Below are 22,385 nucleotides of genomic sequence, written 5' to 3'. Positions count from 1 at the left end.
AAGGCTGTAAAGTAACTAGTGAAGTAACGAGAACTGTCGTATGCTGCTGATAAAAATGTAAAATGCCACAAACATTTTTTAAAACACTTGGGCAGTTTCTTAAATAGTTAAATACATACACTCCATATGACCTAGCTATTCCAGTCCTTGTATTTACCTAAGAGAAATGAAAAAATATGTTCATACAAAGACTTGTATGTCATTCAGAGAGGCTCTATTAATATAAGCCAAAACTCAAAACATCCCAAATGTCCATCAACAGGTAAATGGATAAACAAAACTGAAGTATATTCATAGAATGGAATACTACTCAGCAAATAAAGGGAACGGGCTTCTGGATGAATGTTGATATAATCAAGGTGAGTGAAGGAAGCCGGGAAAAAAAGACTATATTCTGTATGATTCCATTTATATAAAACTCAATGAAATGCAAACTAATCTGTCGTGACAGAAAGCAGAGCAGTGGTTGCCTGGGAATGGGGATGGTGTGCAATCGGGTACAAAGGGCAAGACATGATTATAATGGGGCACATTGGGAAACCCTTTGTCAGAGGGTGATTGGAGGCAGCGGTTATGTTCATTATCCACATTCTAGTGAAGAATCTACAGACGTATACATATGTCCAAACCCATCAAATATCATACTTTAAGTGTGTTTAGTGTGTTATCAATTATACCTCAGTAAAGCTGTTAAACATTTTCCTCAGGAAGCTCTGAAATGATCTGCGTTGTGCTTTAAAAGGGTGACTATGATGCCACATTCTCTAAGATAAAAGGGAGACTGAGGCTAGGAGTTCAGTATAAAGGTATTTTGCAGTAGTCCTGTGAGAGGTCATAAGAGACAGGGTTGGACAATTTGTGTGGAAATGCAGAAGAATGAACGATTCAGTACTGTTGGCTACCTGACAGGATATCCCCCTATTCCACAAACAAAAGCTGAAAGCAGTTTGGCCTCAGAAAGTCCATTGTAGTTTTATAAAGCATGACAATTTTTTTCCTTCAAGTTCATTCTCAAGTTTGCCAGAAAGGCAAAGGAATATTCCATAACTTCATCATACTAATTAGGTTCACGATCATGTATTAAACCAATGAGTATCTTCTGATCACCTGCTGACTCTGGGCAAGGCTCTGGACTAGTCACTAAGATAGAGGGAATTCCACACACAGGTGCTGGCGCAGAGGGGTTGCCAATGCACTTAGCAAGACGAACAACAGAATTAAAAGATTGCCTCTCAGAGCCAGAAGTGATTTATTGCTCTGGTGTTAATGCCCAAGGTTTCCAGATTTGGCTTTTAATTTGCGTCCTATGTATTTATACATATAATTTTTAGGATATCATGCATGTACCAATTACCATGGTGACAGGTATAGTCCAAAAGTCCAACATCTATCTTGAGCGAAAGCTTTGTGCCCCTACATCAACCTGTTTGTCATAGGCTGGCCTCAGGACAAATAAAATTACATATAAATGCACCCTGACTTTTATTTCCCATCCCAGGTTCTAAATAATTTCGCTGTAACTCTTTGGGGATGACATTCATGAAAAACCCTATAATCTTCGTTATTGTATTTCTCAGCGGCAGGTACTTCCAAAGCTGTGATTTATCTAAATTGTATTTTTGTCAAAGGGTTATAAAGGGGATAATGTGAAAAGTCTATTGGGATATTGTTAGTAAATTTATAAAATTACTTTCTATATCCAGTTAGACCAAGTAAATTTTTCACTCGTTGCTTTTAGGGCAGGCTTATGGATCATTGAAGACTTCAAGGGAATAAAAGTTAAGCACCTAAACTAAAGATTCTTTGTCTAAAACCATGCCCGTTAGGACAAGTTTATCATTTATGGGACTCAAGGATAGCCTTTAGATGAATGATCTGAGCCTAAAGCCACAAAACTACACACAGATATTTCCAGAATTCTTCCTCTTGCCCACTTTACACTGTTCCTTCAGATCTAGTACTGAAGTATTCATCCCAGTACCATATATGCACCACAGAAGCATATTCTCACTGCTGCTTGATCCAACCAAGGTGGCAGTCCATCCTTTGGGGTTTACTCCAAAGAGAGGTTGGTCTCATGTAATGGATGTTCTTTAGCACTGCTATCTCATTCGGTGGCCAAAAGGAGCCGATGGTACAAAACACCGAGGAGGGTCTGACTTGCTCTGGTCTTGTGCACATGGGGTCTATTAGCAATGCTAGAGCACCAAAGAATTTTGGAGTCTCACCTTACTCTTCGATGGTGTTATGCCGAGCAGTTGGTGAATAGGAAACATTAGTCTTAACCATCCAGGAAATTTCTGTGGATCCAAGAGAAACATAAAAGGCCTATGAACCAAAAGTAGGTAGCATAAAGTCCAAACTAAAGCTAGCTGGGACTAGCAGCCAGATAACCATGTATTGCAAAAACTTTTAGCAACAATTAGAACATTAAGCAATATAGCAAAATAGCAATATAGAAATAGCAATTAAGCAATATAGAAATAAGCAAAGTGAGCGAGAAGAACTATCAAAATCAGACGAATTCGGGGCACCTGGGTGGCTCAGTCAGCTAAGCATCTGACTCTTGATTTCAATTTAGGTCATGATCTCATGTTTCATGAGATCAAGCCCCACCTCAGGCCGCACACTGACAGCACAGAGCCTGCTTGGGATTCTCACTCTCCCTCTCTGCCCCCTCCCTCACTTATGCACACTCTCTTTCTCAAAATAAATGAATAAAAATAAAAAAATAAAAAGACTGATTAATTTCCTATATTCTAAGATATTTCAGATTAGTTCATTTAGTTGCTGGGTTACAAAATTGAATAAAAAAAAAAAAAAAAAAAAAGGAGTGCCTGAGTGGCTCAGTCGGTTGAGCATCCGACTTTGGCTCAAGTCAAGATCTCGAGGTTCATGAGTTCAAGCCCCGCATCAGGCTCTGTGCTGACAGCTCAGTGCCTGGAGCCTGCTTCAGATTCTGTGTCTGCCTCTCTCTCTGCTCCTTCCCTGCTCATGTTCTGCTTCTCTCTCTCTTTCTCTTTCTTTCTCTCTCTCAAAAATAAATAAACATTAAAAAAAAAACAAGGAAAACTGGGGTGCCTTGGTGGCTAAGTCAGTTAAGCATCTGATTCTTGATTTTGGTTCAGGTCATGAGATCAAACAGGAATATGCATCAGGGTCTGTGCTGACAGCGCTGAGCCTACTTGGGATTCTTTCTCTCCCTCTCTCTCTGCCCCTCTCCTACCCAGACATGCAAGCACACTCTCTCTAAATAAATAAATAAATAAATAAACAAACAAACAAACATTAAAAAGAGAAAGAGACAAGGAAAACTGATAATTTGTCCCAGATCAGCAGAGACTAAGAAGACAAGGGAACTAAATGAGTGTGGCATCCTGGACTAGATTCTGGAACAGAAGGAAATTAATGGTAAAACTGGTGAAATCTGAATAAAGTTTAGTTCATAGTAATGTATCAATGTTAGTTTCTTAGATTTGACAAATATACCACAGTAATGGAAGATGATACCATTAGGGAAACTAAAATTGGGTGGGGGTTTTAAACGGATTCTCTGTGCTATCTTTGCAATGTTTCTGTAAATCTAACATTATTTCAAAATAAAAAGCTTGTTTAAAAATGAATAAGACAAGATTCTTATCCTGGAGTAGTTGGAGCACAATTGGGAAGACATTAGAGTAAAGACACCAACTCAATTCTAGCACTAAATGATTTAACGAAAAAATGCACAAGGCTCAACGGTGCACAGGACCTGCAGAGCTCCTAGACTAATCTAGGATTTAATGAAATACCCAAGATCAGTCCTAAAGGATATGTAGGAATGGCAGGAAAAGGAAAAAGTGACCAGAATTACAGGTAGAAGGAAGGGCATGAAGTGTATGGAGAACAGAAAATCTGGAAGGACAAAGGGTAGGACTAGAGACAGGACCAGATCAGACCGTGTGAGGCTCATGTGCCTGGAGCTCCACCTGGAGATGATGGTGAATAAAATCACCAGATCTGCAACAGCATACAGATATATTTTTGGAGGCAGAGCTGAAAGTAGGGACACAAATTGAGAATCTTTTGTAATGGCGTGAATTAGGCAGAAAGAGTAGATATGGAGAGAGGAGTATAAATTGAGAACTACATAGGAAGTAAAACAAGCAGGATTTAGTAAACCTAAACGGAGGCCATTTAGTATACGCAGAAATTACCTAGCAGACAAAAAAAATGTCTTCAGGTTATCATTGTGCTATAACATGATACAATAATTTTCAAACATAAATATCTGACTTCTGAAGAAAAGGTGAAAGTAGGCTTGGTAAACTCTACTGCATATACCATACAAAAACTTGCAGTCGACAAGGCACCATAAATTCATGCTTTTAAAACCTATATGCTTGAAACGTAATGGTAATTGATAAAATATTCAAGGGGAAACCAAAAACACATAGCTAGCTTGGAAATAAGCTAAGATCTCTGTGAACCAGAACAAAGACTCAAAACCTTTTCTTTAAAAAAAAAACTTTTCTAAAATGCAAAGTTTATGTTTTAAAAAAAGGAAATAGGAAATGAGTTTAAAAGAAAACAATAAATCTGAATAGGGGAACCAAAATCACAACATACATTTTTAAAAGCAATAAATAAAGGAGAAATTTTCAAATTTCAAACAAAACATTTGGCCAAAGTAAACAGAGCATAAGGGTAGAAACTGCAGCCAACGGTGTGCAACTGAAATTTTATATGTGAGTGGTTATATCCTTATCTGTTTATTTCTTTGGGAAACTGGTCATTTCCATATCTTATGACTCTTTTAGGAACCATCAGTACCAGGATCTCTAACTGATAATAAATAAATGACAGCAATGAGACTCCAATTCCTTTTCTTGAAATAAATAGTGCTGCAAAACTAAAAATGCTGCTATATGGGCATTTAAAGCACTTCCATAGTGTCTATCACACAATAAGCCCTCAATAATTCCTTATGCCCCTAAGCATCAGTTATATATATATATATGTATATATATATATACATATATATATATATGTATATATATATACATATATATATATATAATGATATATTATTATTATTACCATCATTCTTCCACATTCTCAGCGTTAGAGATGATACAAGGTATATGATAAACCATGACCCCTTTCCACTCTCTTCTATGAAGATCTACCAGCTCTAACTTGGTTTTGATTTCCAAAGACCTCTGAAAATTCCCTTGTCATCATTTCATTTCACTTTGCAAAACACGTTCCCTTTTTCCCCTTTATTTCTTGTTTTCCCAATAATAAGAACCCCTTTTGATTACTTTGTTTCTGTAAACAGTGCCATCATTATTCCAGGCTTGAAACCTCAAACTAATCTTTTAATCTTCTATCTTCCTGTTCAATTCAATTAACCATCATCCAATAGAAAAACAAAATGTGTCCTTTAAATCTCTCTCACATCTGTCCATTTCTTTCTGTCATCATCACCAGCTTTAGGGTTTTAGAAACTCATTGCTAGCTAGCTATTAGTACACCCTATCTGATTTGATTCCCCACGTCTCCTTAACTAAACCTTCCCCTTTACACAACAATTTGTAAATATTGTATTCAGTGAGCTGGACTCAATAAGGTGCAGGTAGAAAACAGGATTATTTTTTAAAATTTATTTATTTAAATTCAAGTTAGTTAACATACAGTGTAGTACTGGTTTCAGAAGTAGAATTTAGTGATTCATCACTTAGATATGACACCCAGTGCTCATCACAAGTGCCCTCCTTAATGCCCATCAACCATTTAGCCCACCCCCACCCATCTCCCTTCCAGCAACCCTGTTTGTTCTCTGTATTTAAGAGTTTCTTATGGTTTGCCTCCTTGTGTTTATCTTATCGTTCCTTCCCTTCCTCTATGTTCATCTGTTCTGTTTTTTAAATTCCACATATAAGTGAAACCCCAAGATATTTGTCATTTTGTTCTGCATTCAAACATGCTGAACTAATTCTCTCCCTGCATCTACCATAAGTCACAGGAACATCACAAAATTTTCTAGGCTCTTTTGATCACAAACAGTCTCATTCTGGTCCATAACAATTTAAAAAATCTTCCTCTCCTTCTCCCTGCCCCTGAGAGAGTCTTTATCAGACTTAAGCCCAATGCAGGGTTTCTTCTCTACTTCTCTGTCACTTTCTTCTCTACTCCACCTTTGGCTTTTCTAAAGGACACCTCACGAGCCAGGACCTTGAAACAGGGTAATTAGAGATAAACAGAGTCGTGTCATGTGGTTAACAGAGGTGTTTCTCCTTCTGGATATGATGGATGAACAAGTACTGTTTCATTTCAATTCCTTTCTCATTTGGGCAGCACTTTGATAGGTTTTCCAAAGACCTCTCTTAGCATTGCTGACTGCAGTTATCCAGACACAGAACATAGCTCCCCTACAAGGGCAATAGGTGGACATATAACCTACAGGCACCTCTGTCCAGAGAAACTCCCTCTGGTCTGTTCACCCTCATACATTTCAAAGATGGAAGTGAGCATTCAGGACACTGGCAGCAACAGGTCTCCAATCCACTAGCATGCTAGGCACTGGCAATCGTGCGGGATTCAAAGCAGGTATGTGATCCCTCTTAGTCTCCATTTCCAGTGAAAAGTTCCTTTTTTATAGTTTGTTAGTTTTTTTCAATTCACACTTTTATGAAAAATCATCATATGCTCATAAGGCCCATAGGCTATTTTCTTAGTCTAAGATTCTTAATCTAAAGCCGTCTCTAATCTTCTCTGCCTGGTCATTCTAATCTATTCCCTACTACTGAGCGAACCTGGACATCCTCTGCTGCCCCAGATTTAATCATTAGTTTCTAAATTCTGGACTTCTTGAATCTCCAGCCTCTACCCCACTTTCCACTCCCAGTCAGGATTCTGTTTTTAATCTTTATTTTCAATGAAACTGTGAATTTGTTTAAATCACACAGAAAAGGAATTAATTGGAGGGATGGTGGAGAGTTCACAGAATCAATTGGAAAGCTAGAGAAGTATATGTGGAAGGAAATTATGAAAGGAAGAAATCCAAGACTACATAATAGGGATGACCTGTTGGGGAGGCCCTCAACATTATCAAACTCTCATCATTATAGCACTGGGCCTTCCAGTCTTCTGTAGCCACAGCAAATGATCTCTCTCCCTGGCCTTTTTTCCTTTGCTTTATTTCCACAAGATTTAAACTGCCAGGCAAAAACACATGCTTAGCCATCACTGACTCAAATGTCTACAACTCAAAAACCATGGGGCAAGGAAAAGTTGCTTAGCATTAGAAATTAGTCAAATGTATTATTTGGGGCACATAATATGATTGTTTTTATAAAATCCCAAGAGGATATATTAAAAGTAACTAGAATTCTGGGAATGCAAGCTGGTGCAGCCACTCTGGAAAACAGTATGGAGGTTCCTCAAAAAACTAAAAATAGAATACCCTACGACCCAGCAATTGCGCTACTAGGCATTTATCCAAGAGATACAGATGTGGTGTTTTGAAGGGACACATGCACCTCCATGTTTATAGCAGCACTATCAACAATAGCCAAAGTATGAAAAGAGCCCAAATGTCCATCAATGGATGAATGGATAAAGAAGATGTGGTATATATATATATACAATGGAATGTTTACTCAGCAACCAAAAAGAATGAAATCCTGCCATTTGCAACTATGTGGATGGAACTGGAGGGTATTATGCTAAGTGAAATTAGTCAGTCAGAGAAAGACAAAAATCATATGACTTCACTCATATGAGGACTTTAAGAGACAAAACAGATGAACATAAGGGAAGGGAAACAAAAATAATATAAAAACAGGGAGGAGGACAAAATAGAAGAGACTCATAAATATGGAGAACAAACTGAGGGTTATGGGAGAGGTTGTGGGAAGGGAGATGGGCTAAATGGGTAAGGGGCACTAAGGAATCTACTCCTGAAATCATTGTTACACTATATGCTAATTTAGATGTAAATTAAAAAAATAAAAAAATAAAACAAGTTAATAAAAAATAAAGAAATAAAATAATAGTTAAGTTTTAAAAAATAAATGTTTAGGTACTACAGGTAAAATCTGGCTTGCTTCCTACCCTCAGGACTGCAAATAATAAGAGGCTTATAAAAGTCCAATCTGATATTACTCATAAAAATTTCTATCAAAGCAAACTTCAGAAGACCATATGGCAAATTAACACACTTGCTGCACCTATGTAAATAATCAGGTCAAATCTAATGAGACAAATCATATTTTGTGACGAAGATAATCTTTCTTTGAGATTGTTTTTGATCAAAGGAAGGTAGAATTGTAATAAAGAAATCAGGCCTGTCTGATAGAAATTTAACTGACTCCCCCCACATCCCCTGAGAAAAACAAGTTTTGTCACCATTTGCAATTCATTTCACCATTCTTTTACCCTATAAAAATGTTTGCTTTTTTGACTTTTCTTTTGAGTCAGTTATATCTGCTTGGTTTCCTCATATCATGGGAGTAAAATAAAACTTTAACCCATGTTTATTTTTATCTATAGGAAAGTCATTTTTTTACTTTGTTACCTTTTAAAAGTATATTTAACTTTTGAATACCTTTCTAAGGTTAGATCACACAGTTGATATGTTATATGAAGTATGATTTAACAAAAAGGATTTATAAGAAGTGCTTGGCTTGCATTCGCATATAATCTGGGTGACAACTTAAATAGACCTTAAGTATCATTTCAGTTTCATAGTCTATTCCTCATCCATTTTCCACTATGATTCCCTCTAGCAAACAAGTCTAGAGAATCAGAAGCTGTGCAGAGGAATTAAGAAATGACTTCGGCTCTCACACGCTAGTAAAACAAGACAAACTTTTCTGGAAGCCATTTCTTGAAAATTTGCCATATGCAATTTATCCCCTAACCAAATCATATTTCACTCTCTTTACTTATGCTTCATTTCCGCTTTTTCTGGTTGTGTATGGATATTTTAAAACTAATGTTTCTTCTCATTAGCTTAGAGAAAATTATTATATTGTCTACTTTAGTTATATGAAACTAAATAAACTCTCATTACACTTTTGGCTTGCAAAACAAGACTTATTATAGTTGTTGGTATTTGGTAAGACTACGTATCTTCTTAGGTCCCTCGGCACGGATTGTGTGTATGTTAGTGTGTGTGTGTAAAGGGCTGAAGATTCTTGATCTCATTCCTATCACTGTGGCTATGGATTCCTAGTATGAACTATTCAGAAGACAGGAAAAGACAAGGAAATAAACGGTAGTTGATTCCATAACCTGAAGTGCAGTTATGAACCCTAGGTCTTCCTATAAAATGTGGATTATTATCGCCTACTTTCATTAAGTCTATTGTTCATCTATTACCCATGTAACCCGACAGTACTAAACTTTACAGATTAAAGTATCTATGTAGTAAAAAAAAAAATTAGGATTCAAGGGATATATCCACAAAGCAACTGGACACAAGACATATACGCAAAAACTCAGTATCCCTCTTATATACAAAAATAAACAAAACTACAATGACAAGGACGTCAATGGCTTAAACAGGAAAAACGAAACATAGAAGAAAACTTATGAAGAAACCTATAAACACGAATTCAGATGTGTAACAGAAGAATTTAATAAAAACATTATTTTGGGGTGGAAAGACTGACTATTTTAAAGTAGCTCTTTTTGGGAGTGTCTGGGTGGCTCAGTTGGTTAAGCATCCAACTCTTGATTTTGGATCTGGTCACAATCTCACAGCTGGTGGGATCAAGCCCCATATCTGGCTCTGCATTGGCAGTGTGGAGCCTGCCTGGGATTCTCTCTCTCTCCCTCTTTCTCTGCTCCTCCCCTGCTCATGCTCCCTCTCTCTCTTTCCCAAAATAAATAAACTTAAAAAAATAAAAGTAAAGTAGCTCTTTTTTACTCTACCTATAATCCAGGATGAATCTGGATTATGAATTGTAACTGTGCCCCTCCTTATTGAACAACAGGAATTTGGTGTGTGAATTTAAATTGGTTAATTTGACTGAACCTATTTATCTTTTATGTGGGGAAGGAGTGGTGTGTGTGTGTGTGTGTGTGTGTGTGTGTGTGTGTGTGTGTTCTAGAAATGTATTTGAAATTGGCATATAGACAAATAGAGAATTACGGATACTTAGACTAACTAACATACTTGATAGTAAACATAAAGTAATTACACAGAAAAAATAGCTAAGTTCATGAAAGAATTGTGGCATCCATATTTCTACCCAAAGAAATGTTCATATTTTAAATCTGAAATCCCACTAAGGAAAGAATGTTAATTTTTAGCTTATTTTCCAACGTGTCAATCATTAAATATGGCCACTTATTCATGGGCAATTTCCATTGTACCTTCCATCTCATTCAGAAACTATTAGGTTAGATTATTCTTAGTTTTTTGTGCCCTTTTGTTCTGCTACTGGGGGTTTGGGCAGATAAGAATCGATGGGATCTAAGAACATTAAATTCTTAGTTGAAGAACCTCCCATCTAATTATCAGGTTATACTCCAGACACAATGCCATTACTGATGGAGATTTGATGAGGGTTGGGAATTAGAGCAAAAAATAAAGTTAAGAACAATTAGGGAATTATTGCAAATTGCTGGAACATACAGAGTATACAGTGGATGTCTAGACCAAGACTTGTTTTTTACTCCCCTGCCCCTCACAGCTTCCCTTCACCAACTCCTGTGATTGAAAAATATCAGAATGTCAAAAGTCCCTTGTAACCATACGGAACCCTGAAGCGCTGCCTCATATCACTGTTATTGCTCTCAAGTGTTTCTGCTAGATCTCCAAATCCCCACACACTGTCTGCTTGGTGTAGAGCCACTGGGGGAGGCTAACTAACCTTGCTGCACTCCAGTTTGTCCCATTCCTCATTTCAGAATAAAGTCAATGTGCTCTCACTATTCATTTTTTTATCTTGATGAAGTGACATGTGGATTTGTTTACAGAAAAAAAAAATGAAAACAAAACAGAGACAAATAAATAAAATGGGAGTGTTATTCACCTAAACATCTTCTTGCAGATACAGATAGACTCAAGTGAATCTATTGGTTAGTTAAGTCCTTGCTGGTAATATCCCTTGACTGAAAAGATAATTCTTTCATAACTAAGAATATTTAAGCTCCCTTTGTTTGGAGACAGAATATAATGTAAAATGTAAATATAATGTAAAAATGTACCAGAACCAAGTCCCCTTTTTCATGGTGATCTAAGTCGTCCCTGATATAAATAAGATGTCTCTCCCACCCACCCATCCATTCAGAAAGACAAGGCATTCATTCACTCATTCAACAAACATTTACTGGACAGGTACTAGGGCCAAACACTGCAAACTCAGTCTTGATCAAAAAAGACAAAAATTCATATCCATGGACTTGTACACTCCTGTGGGGAGAGACAGACAATAAACAAAATCAACAGATAAGCCATTCTCTGGCTCTACATTAGCGTACTTCAACCACAGTGTTCCTTGAGGCCACAAAGTTTATGGTGTCTACTGACTTTGGGCTGGTTGGGATCTTGTTTCTAATAATTTTCTCTGCTACTTTTCCTTCTTGCTGGTCATCTCTGCTCCAAGCGTTTTTCTTTGCTACTACATCCAATTCCAGAAATGTCTGTGATTTAATGAGTTTCTGCTAAAAACAGTACTACCCCCAGCAAGGCCCATTAAATACACAGAGGTGCAGTGACTGGAAAAGAACCATTGTTTATTATATTTCAAGAAGAAATAAGCCGGGGATGTACATTATTTATAAAATGTTTATGATGTCATCTAACACTAACATAAATACAGACTGACAAAATATAATAAACACGGCAGCTGTTTCCTCTACCATTTTAGTGTTTGACTCTTATTTCAGAGTTCAGGTTTTCATATTTTCATTCTTCAACCTTTTATGCTACTGACTGGGCTAGTAATATGTTAATTAATCTTCATGCAAGATCTCATTACATAGCCAGTTAAATACAATAAATCATACATTCAAGATGTAAAAAGATAACACATATTTTTGAAACAACTTTGTTAGAAATAAAAGTTATAAAACTTATTGGGCTCTGCAAATAAATTTGGTGGGTGTGAATGCTCTAAGTCTGAACTCAAAAAGCTAAATTTCTAATTTGGTTTTCTTTGAAGTAATGGAGCTTCTGTCTATTTTAACACCTCTGGTGTTAAGATAAGTCTTTGTAGATTCAGAGATTAAGTAAACATTGATTTGGAAGTATTTGTACTTCATCTTTTTGATAAGTGTGTTTTAAGAACAATAAAGAGGGGCACCTGAGTGGCTCAGTCGGTTAAGCGTCCAACTTCAGTTCAGGTTATGATCTCACGGTTCGTGAGTCTGAGTCCCACATCAGGCTCTGTGCTGACAGCTTAGAGCCTGGAGCCTGCTTTGGATTCTGTGTCTCCCTCTCTCTCTGTCTCTCCCCCACTAACGCTCTGTCTCTCTCTGTTTCTCAAAAATAAATAAATGTAAAAAAAAAATGAGATTTATTTGTCACGTAGGAGTGAAAATATTACGAATGCCCTTACTGCTTTGGTATTTCATTAAAGACAGTGTATCTATTGCAGATGAAGCCTGAAAAGAGAAGGAATGGACAAAGTCTATTGAGCAACAGATAGTAGGGCAGGGAGGGGAGCAGAAGGGACATGACACATCCTCCCTTTATCTTTTCCTAATAGACGAGGTATTTAGGAAAATCAAAATAGCCATATACGTAAGAGACTGTCTATTTAAAAAAAAATCATTGATGGGACTCCTGGGTGGCTGAGTTGGTTAAGCGTTGGCTTGGGCTCAGGTCATGATCTCATAGTTTGTGAGTTCAAGCTCCACCTCAGGCTCTGTGCTGCCAGCGTGGAGTCTGTTTCAGATCCTCTGTCTCCCTCTCTCTCTGCATCTCCCCTGCACTCTCTCTTTCAAAAATAAATAAACATTTAAAAAAGAAATAAAAAATTCATTGATTATGGTATTTTTAATAGTTCTATTGTGAAGGGCAATCATTTTTCAGATTATAATTCTGTACTAAGAACTCTGCTTTAGTGAAAATATGGGCTTGTCATAACATGTTAATTATAAATTTATCCTGACTATAAAATTAAACATGTTATTGATTTATGATAGAGAAGGTGTTAATAATGACCAATAAACTATTTAGGAGTCGGAAATGGGACAGTAAATGTCATTGTAAAGAATAAATTTGTGCAAACTTATCTCTCTTTTCTGGGACGCTAACCTTCAAAACACAGTAAGAGGTGATGTAAGTCGGCACTACCCACTGTGCTGCCCATGACCATTAACTACAGGTCCACAACAGGATAGGGGAGGAGCTGAGAGGATGGGTTTCTAAACTTTTATAGTTATTTGGTAGAGTAAGATTCTATCTGTTTAATCTAATGAGAACTATGGACCCATATTATTTATTTTGCATATTTCATTTTTCTACTAATTTATTTTACAAAAGTATCTCTCTGAAGTATACAGAAATCAAAAATAAAGAAAAAGAAGAAAAAGGACATGCCTTCACCAAACTTAGAAAACAAACAGAAAAACACCAATCAAACAAAAAGAATAGGTGTGGGGAAACAGAGGTTGGGCTTTGTTTTCTTTTACTTGCAAAGGGAATTTTTTGGACAAAAATTCTATCACAGATGTTAAGACAACTTTTTGGAGGATTTTTTTTTAATTTGTTTCCTCCTCTCCAGTCCCCGTTTTCCTTCATTGTTGGTAACTCACTCTAGCATTGATTTGATTGGGTCAAATATATTGCTTTCATAAGCTTCGACAAGGCACACTTTTTTCCATTTTATTTTAATTTGTCAATAACCTCAACAACTGTCCTTTAATTTTTTCACATATGCACATACTTCTAATAGAAGTTTAGGACTTAACCAGAGTCAGTTTGAGATCCTTGGTGTTACAGTAGGTAATTGGTTGCTTATCTCTCTTTTTCACTCCTGCCATAGATTTATCCATACTCAGTGAGTGTCAGTGGCAAAATGTGGCTGGTCTTTGTCAAGCTTTCTTTTCATAGGCTCTTGGTGGCTTAGAATTGGAACTAATGGAAAAATTCTTACAATCAAGAGACTATACTCCCACCACTATCACATCAGCTTAGCGACAGAAGCAAACAGTCATGTATGTTTAGTTTTTCCCTCTTCTCCAGCTTGGGTATTACCACAGCTGTCTGTACACGATAAGTATATTGAGGGAGCAAAGAAAAACAACAAATAAGGAAGGCTAAATATTTTCAACCCCATGAAATAATCAAGTTCTTTACCTACTGAGCAAATTCCTGTTGTAGAAAGCACAAGTGAAAGTTAAAGTCTGAAGGACAACTAAGAAAAACACCCTGAGAGAGCAGATCCTAATATGTGAAAATTCGGTGAGAAAAAATCTACCTATCATTTTTTCCGCACCCTGCTTAAAAAAAGCTATTGATTGGTTTTATTCCTTTTATTTTGTTTTATAACCTGTTTTTGTTTTTTATTTTTATGTATTTTTTCAAGTTTTTATTTCAATTCCAGCCAGTTAACATACAGTGTTATATTAGTTTCAAGTGTACAATATAGGGATTCAACAATTCCATACATCACTCAGTGCTTATCATGACAAGTACACTCCTTAATCCCATCATTTATTTCTCCCATCCCCCCAGCAACCTCCTCTCTGGTAACCATCAGTTTGTTCTCTATAGTTAAGGGTCTGTTTCTTGCTTTGTCTCTCTCTCTCTCTCTCTCTCTCTCTCTCTCTCTCTCTCTCTGTTTTTCCCCCCTTTGCCTGTTTGGTTTCTTAAATCATTGGCTTTACTCTTGAGCAGAGATAAAATTACAGGAGCTTTCAAAAGGCAATTCTTTAGTATTGGCAATAAAGAAGACTGAACTGCTGATACTTGCAACAACATGGACGAATCTCAGAAACATTATGCAGAGTGAAAGAAGCCAGACACAAAAGAGGGTACACAGATTGGATTCACTTATATGAACTTCTACCAGAAAGACAAAACTTATCTTAATAGTAAAAAACCAGCATGAGGATCACATCCTGAGTGTGAGGGGTAGAAGTGCTGACTTACCACAGAATTTTCTGGAGTCCTTATAATATTTAGTATCTTGATAGGAGTTTGGATCACACCTGTGTATGCATTTGTCAAACCTCATCAAATGGTACACTTGAGATATATGCATTTTTCTATATGAAAATGTTATATATGTATGTATATTAAAAATAGCAACATAACAAGTATAGAACCCATTGATTATATGCATTAATTAAGTTAGAATTAAGCGTACAAATGTCTATAACTCCTTTTGAAATTCCATTTAAAAACAGAGACAGGTAGGTAGAGATTAGGGTAGATGGACAGATATGCAAATATCCATAGATAAGCAAATATAGAAAAATATTAATTGTAGAATCTTAATCTACATGAGGACTATGGGTGTTCACCACACAATCCTTTCAACCTTTCTGTATGTTTGAAATTTTCTCATAATAAAAGTTTTATTGGGAGAAAAGCAATTTTGGCCTCTCTGAGCCTGAATGTATCTCCCCAAGACTCTGTCAGGTGCTTTGAAATGGTCCTCATTAAGTACTACAAGATCATTTTCCAGTATCTTTCACTTGAAATGAAAACTCAGATGGGATGCAAAAAAATACTGAGAAGAAGAAACCCCATGATTCATATACCTGGTACTAGCAGTATTTCATTTAATTCTTGAAAGAACTTCTTAAATTCGGTATTGTTTTGAGTGCCAAGATCATGTTTTTTAGTAACAACACCCTCTTAAGTTCCATGGTCACTTAAAAGAAAACAGAAATTAATGTTTCACACAATGCTATAGATTTTATTGATGTCTTGATGCCTTTAGGGGTAATGGGGGAAAATTTTTTTTTTAATTCTAAAGCTCGCAAATAAATATTCTGATGAATCATTTAAAAAGAGAAAAAATACCTTTCTCCTACCATTCTCATAAGAATGCAATCCCTTCTCTTTGACAGGGAATACCTTAGAAGACCCTTTTCTGTCTTCTGGTGAGCCTCAGCAATGTATGGCATTTAAGTCAATATCTTGGTGCTTGATATCACAGTCAAGCCAAATATTAATCTTTAAGATACAAGAATTACAATCGTACAATGTCTTTCCTCTGTTTATACCTCAGACCCTGGAGAAGTGCAAGTGCAACTAGCTCCAAGCAAAGGAGCAAAACGAATGGAAGGATTGATGTTCCATGAAAAACAACAATTTGGTTTGGGAGATAAAATGTTGGCTTAAGCTCATAAAAATGGGGTAGAGAACAGATTCTGAAGTTCATAGCTCTCCAAGTTGGGTATCTAGAAAGGCATGCAGTCTTCCAACTTAAGCCCATAAATAGCTATCATACAGAAATTTACAAAGAAATCACAGTTTAGAAAACATTCTTAGAACCACACAGCTAGCATAGGGAACCGAAGCTCAAATGGTTTTCCTCTGCACCAAGTTATGATTTATACCATGTGAACTGGTTTACTAGATCAGGATCCAGATACGTTGCTAAAAACTAAGCACTGAGGACAATAGCAGCTCTCATCTGAAAAGAGAACAATATTGGCATGTGAAACCCTACCAGGAGATGGTAGGACTGGATGGAGTGTCAGGAGAGTCAAGAACACAGAAAGAAAACATCAGACAAGGTGTAAAGACCGTAAAAAGGAAAAGACAAAGTAAACTTCATCCATTTCCCAGTTACACATTATTCTAACTGGTTATTTCCATAGCAGAGATAGGATCAACATTAACCACAGTTTGTCCAGCACAGTTCTGGTTTATTCCTTTGGTCCTCTGGATTATAAATTTCATGAATACCCTAATTAGAAAGCAGAGATTTATACTGACAAGTGATTCATTAGAAAAAAAAAGAGGGGGGGCTTATGAGAAGGGGCCTTTTTAAGTCAAATGTAATTGTAATTAAACTGTAGCCCATAGTATTTTGTGTAGCTATCTTTTTAGTAACCCTGCTGTTGACTCATTGGCTTATTACTTCTTAGAGAATCAATCCAATCAGGATGATGTTTTATGGGGAAGCTTTGAGCTCACAAAAATTTTGTTCTTCTTTCAAAAAGTGGTCTCTCTGGTCTAGGCATATTGCCCAGATTCTCAGGTAATTTTTCCCCAACTATCACACTTTCATTATTATATAATGTCTATTTCATGTTCAATATGAATTTTTATTTATGCTTTCAAATATGATATGAAATCTGCTTAAAGAATAGGAAACCATCATCTCTGGTTCTTAAATTTCAGTCCTCAATTTACCTTGTACTTATCGCTTATTTTACTTATGTGGTGAAATAAATACAATGATTTAAAGATGAAATAGACTGAAGAAAATCTCATTTAACTTCCTGCAAAACCAAGATAAAGGTTCTAAGTTTGTTGAGCTATTACATAGTGACAATTTATTACAAGCCATTTATACTTTGTCAAACTGCTACAAAGATGTGTGTTATCTGCATCATGCAAACGGACTGCCTTGGTAGAGTTCAAAATAAATTGATTGTGCAAGCCATGTCACTGATAAGACTGATAGAGGAAGGGAATGTGGGTGTGCATCCCCCTAAAGGATCTTTGTAAGAATTGGAGCCTCTCTTGTATACATCGCAGCATTAACTAACTATATAACCTTGGACATATCATCACAAGCCTCTAGATGTCAGTTTCCTCATTTGCATAATTAAGATGTTAGGTTTGAGACCTTTTCCAGCTTGGGTGCCTGGATGGCACAGCCAGTTGAGCATCTGACTTTGGCTCAGGTCATGATCTCACCACTCATGGTTTCAAACCCCATGTCGGGCTTTGCATCGACAGCGTGGAGCCTGCTTCAGACTCTATGTCTCCCTCTCTCTCCGCCTCTCCCTTGCTGGCACTCTCTCACTCTCAAAAATAAATAAACACTTGTAAAAATTTTTTAAAGACCTTCCCACCTGTGAAACAATGTAATATTTGGATCACAATTTGAAAAAAAAATCATTCACATGTCTTATGCCTTTTGAATCTTGAACAAAAAATATATATAACTTAAGGACACACTGAATGCTTAGTGTGCATCAAACATTGTGCCCGTACTTTCCTTATGGTGTAGCATATGATATTTAAACTAATCCTGTGAAGAAGCTGAGGAGGGATCACATACCTGAGGGTAAGATACTAAAGCAAAAAATAGAACAAATATTTACAAAATCACCCAACACCATAGAATTAGGAAGTGGCGGCACCAAGCATCAAGGCCAGGCCTCTTAATTCCAAACCCAATGTTACTAAATCAAAAGCATATCCTGCTTCCTTTCCCTCTAATTCCGATGCGGGCATGTGGAGTTGGCACTCTGAAGAAAAGCTATCTGTTGCTCTGACAGTAAGTAACTAAATAAATTCTGACAAGACTTTTCCTGGGACCACGGTTTCCTCATTTTTAAGTGACAGACTCAGTAAGATGGCTTCCAAGACCTAACCTTCTGTGGCGATTATTTGACTGCATACCATGTCTAATCTCAAGTCCTTTTCTGATGCCAATAAAAACATGACTTAAGTTACATAATTCACCTCACTATTGCAATGACCTGAGCAAACAAGTGGTGGTAGTTCAAAACTGGTTTTTTTATAGTGAAGATGGAGAAGAGCAAAGAAATTTGAAAGACATTTTGGAAAAACAAGGTCTACAGACTTCAGTTACAGACTGGCCATAAAGCATGAGAGAAATTGGAGGAGGAAGGACCCTTTGATTTCTGGCTTTTATAAAAGGCTGATGCCATGTGATTCACAGTTGGCCAAGAGCGTTTGATAAAGGGACAAGAGTATTTAGTATAGATCTAATTTTCAATTTCATAGTTAAACATGTGCATCTGACATAAGATTTGCTGCTGGTCCTTCCCAGTGAGAGAACAGCAGGCCTTGTGGGAAAATATATTTGCACAATAATCTGAAGGAGTAGAGCAGTAAGGGCACCTATGAAATAGGAAAGAAAAAGTCTTAGTCCTTTCTCATCATTCTATAAATATGCTTATATAGATAGATATAGATCACATTTATATTTCAAAGATCCACAATCAGAGCCCTATGCACATGGTTCCTGTGTTCAGTCTAGATTCTCTCTACAGCACAGCCATCCTTACGTGCTGAGTATGTTTTTGGGGTTTGGCATAGACTCACTCCCAGGCTGACATGAAAAAAACGGAACTAAAATTTCACTGATGATAGGCGCTTATTGGTGCTTTTCTTCTCTTTCACAGAGCTCAGTCTAAATGTTTCAGATTTTAGGTCATAATCTTAAATCTATTTTCATGGGATTATGTTCTCTTGAGGAATATGCAAGAGGAATAAGATGATTGTCCCTCTAGGACTCAAAAACAGGAAAAAAAAAACCCTCATAATAAATAATACTGGCAAAAGCCTTCTCTATTTCAAAATTTCTCCATAAAATCCCCCATGAACATTTTTCTTCAAATCCATTCTCTTACTACATCCTTTATTTGGGCCAGGCATAATATGATAATTAATATTCAAACTTGGCAGCTGCTTAGGAAGGAAGGAGGATTTCACTCTGTAATTCTACAGCTGTTATAATTGCTGCTACAGCAGTTCACTATTCCTGATTTTCAGCAAAATAAAGATTCAATACATAGATCATTGTCTCTTAGTTCTCAAATGTCATTTTTGATGGTGTCTAGAGAATATTTTTGAATTATACTTTTTAGAAGTTGCTAACAGGCAGAACCTAGTGGTTTGTGATTCTCTTCTCTATAATAGCCAAGGGAGCATTAATACCAGTAGTAGGAAACAGCACATAATGTTAACACACACAGTGTCATTGATATAGATACATTTTCCAAGTGTATATAATTTATATCATCTTTATTTATTGCAATATTCATGTATGCTTTTATTATTAATCTTTCTGACTTAATATATTAAGATCAATATATTTATTTATAAATATGAATTTATTATAAAAATGAAAATTATATCATTATAGTTTAAGCTAAAAGATGAGTTTTTTCCAAAGATGTACTAAAATAAACTTATACCTATTTCTGGTAGACTGCTTTTAAAGATGACTCTCAATGATCCCCACTGCCTGATGTTCATGCCCTTGTACAAGCCTCTCCTCTTGAGTATGGATTTGACCTAGAGACTTGCTCCTAATGAACAGAATACAGCAAAAGTGATATGATGTCACTTCCATGACACCCTGGCAGCACCTTGACCAGCACAATTAACTCTTAACCTTTAGAGGTGGGACCCATGCATTAGTATTTATTTTTAAGGTCTCTTGGTAATTCTACTTGCAGCCAAAGTTGAGAAACACTACCAGAAATTTAGGACTGTGCCAAGGAAGGGCCCTTGAACCTTCTCTTTTCTCTAGTAACCATTATTCCTTTAGTGATCTCACCAGAGAGTTTCACTGCTCTAAATACTATGCAGGCACCTAAGACTCATTATCTAGATATCTGTATTTCCAGCATGGATTTCTCCTTGAAATCCAGACCTCTATAGCCAACTACCAACTCAATTGCATACTATTCCAAATAAGCATTTTAAAACTGTGCTCTTGACCTTACCCCCCAATTTTTTCCTCCATTAACTTCCCCTCAGTAATTGACAATCCCACCCTTCAAATACTTGAGGAAGGAAATGTGTATCTCACATATACTCAGCAAATCTGTAGGTTCTATTTTGAAAATATATCCAGAATTCAACCTTCTCCTGATTCTGCGGCTTCAGGTTCCCCTAGGGATTCTTGGATCTCTCCCATAATCCCCCCTCCCAAAACTTAAATGTGAAGACTATAATCCAGCAATTCTACTCATAAGTGTCTACCCTAAAAACATACCTGTGTATGTGTACATATACTTACAAACATGTTTAGTGCAGCTTTGTTAACAGTGAAACATTTAAAATAAAACTGGTGCATTTATTCTTGGGGGGAAAAAGGAGAGGTGCCTGGGTGGCTTAGTCAGTTGCGTGTCTGACTTCAGCACAGGTCATGATCTCAGAATTCATGAGTTCGAACCCCACATCCAGCTGTGTGCTGACAGCTCAGAGCCTGGAGCCTGCCTTGGATTCTATGTCTCCCTCTCTCTGCCCCTCCCCCACTCGTTCTCTCTCGTTCTCTCTCTCTCTCTCTCTCTCTCTCTCTTTCTCTCTCTCTCTCTCCCTCTCTCTCTCTCTCTCTCTCTCTCTCAGTCTCTGTCTCTTAAGCTACTACTACCCAGGTCCAAGCTGCTGTTATATATCACCTGATACATAGCAAAAGCCTCTTAAGTGCCCCATTGCTTCCTTTCTTTCTCTTTACACTCTATGATCCACACTGCAACCAGAGCAATCCTTTTAAAATATGTTAAATCATTTCACTCGTGAGATCAATGGTTCCTACTCTCACTAAGAATAAAACTCAAAATCATTACAGTGATGTAAAAGAACTTACAAGATCTACTTTTCCCAACCATGACCTCCCGGTCTTCATCTTCTAGAACATAAGTCCAGCCACCCTGGCCAACTTGGCATTTACCACACACTCCAGGTTTACTGCCACCTCATGGCCTTTGCTATGATCATACTGCCTGAAACATCCTTCAGAAATCTATGTGTGCATTTCCTTATTGTATTCTTCTTCTTTATTTTTTTTAAGTTTATTTTGAGAGAGAGAGAGAGAGAAGGGGTTGGGGAGGGGCAGAGAGAGAAAGAGAGAGAATCCCAAGCACGCTCTGCCCTGTTAGCATGAAACCCAATGTGGGGCTCAAACTCACGAACCATGAGATCATGACCATGAAACCAAGAGGTGGATGCTTAACCGACTGGGCCACCCAGGAACCCCTCCTTATTGTTTTCTAATCTCTGCTTAAATGCCACCTTCTTAGTGAAGCCTTTCCAGACCCTCTTTAAAACTGCAAACCCCCTCCATATCACCCTTTCTTATTTACTTTTTCTTTATAGTCCTTATCACTATTTAAACATGTATACACACATACAAACACAAACAGATATGTATGTATATATACACACTGTTGGGAAGGAATAATTTTTTCTTCTATTCTTGAGGTTCTTTTGGCTGGTCTAAAAATTAAACTGACACAAAACAGGTTAACCTGAAAAAATTACACTTAGTTGTATACATATGGGGAATCCACATAAACACAAGAGATGCCAAAGACAGGCAAGATGAGGCATGTATGTTATTCTGGACATACATAAGAGGTGGAGTCTGGGGTTTCAAAGACAAAGAAGAAAATTCATAGGAAGATGAAAGAGTAAACATTTGCTAAAGGAATATTTGTTGGGCCATCCAGAAACAATAGGACATAGGACTTTGATCAAACAGGCCTTGCTAGTT

At 36.9% G+C, this 22,385-nt stretch overlaps 1 long non-coding RNA gene across 1 annotated transcript in view; it reads right to left on the bottom strand.

Moving 5' to 3' along the window:
* Positions 1-15,248, bottom strand: part of LOC128775447 (uncharacterized) — an 81,081-nt gene extending 65,833 nt beyond the window's left edge. Inside the window, exon 1 of the long non-coding RNA XR_008420143.1 lies at positions 15,095-15,248. This is a non-coding gene — a long non-coding RNA (uncharacterized LOC128775447). The remainder of the gene's footprint in view (positions 1-15,094) is intronic.
* Positions 15,249-22,385: the final 7,137 nt, after the last annotated feature.

Source organism: Panthera pardus, unplaced genomic scaffold (assembly GCF_024362965.1).
Source record: "Panthera pardus isolate Hobbes unplaced genomic scaffold, ASM2436296v1 HiC_scaffold_8, whole genome shotgun sequence".
In the NCBI taxonomy this organism is placed as follows: Eukaryota; Metazoa; Chordata; class Mammalia; order Carnivora; family Felidae; genus Panthera; species Panthera pardus.
This window is presented reverse-complemented; position numbering and strand designations above follow the sequence as displayed.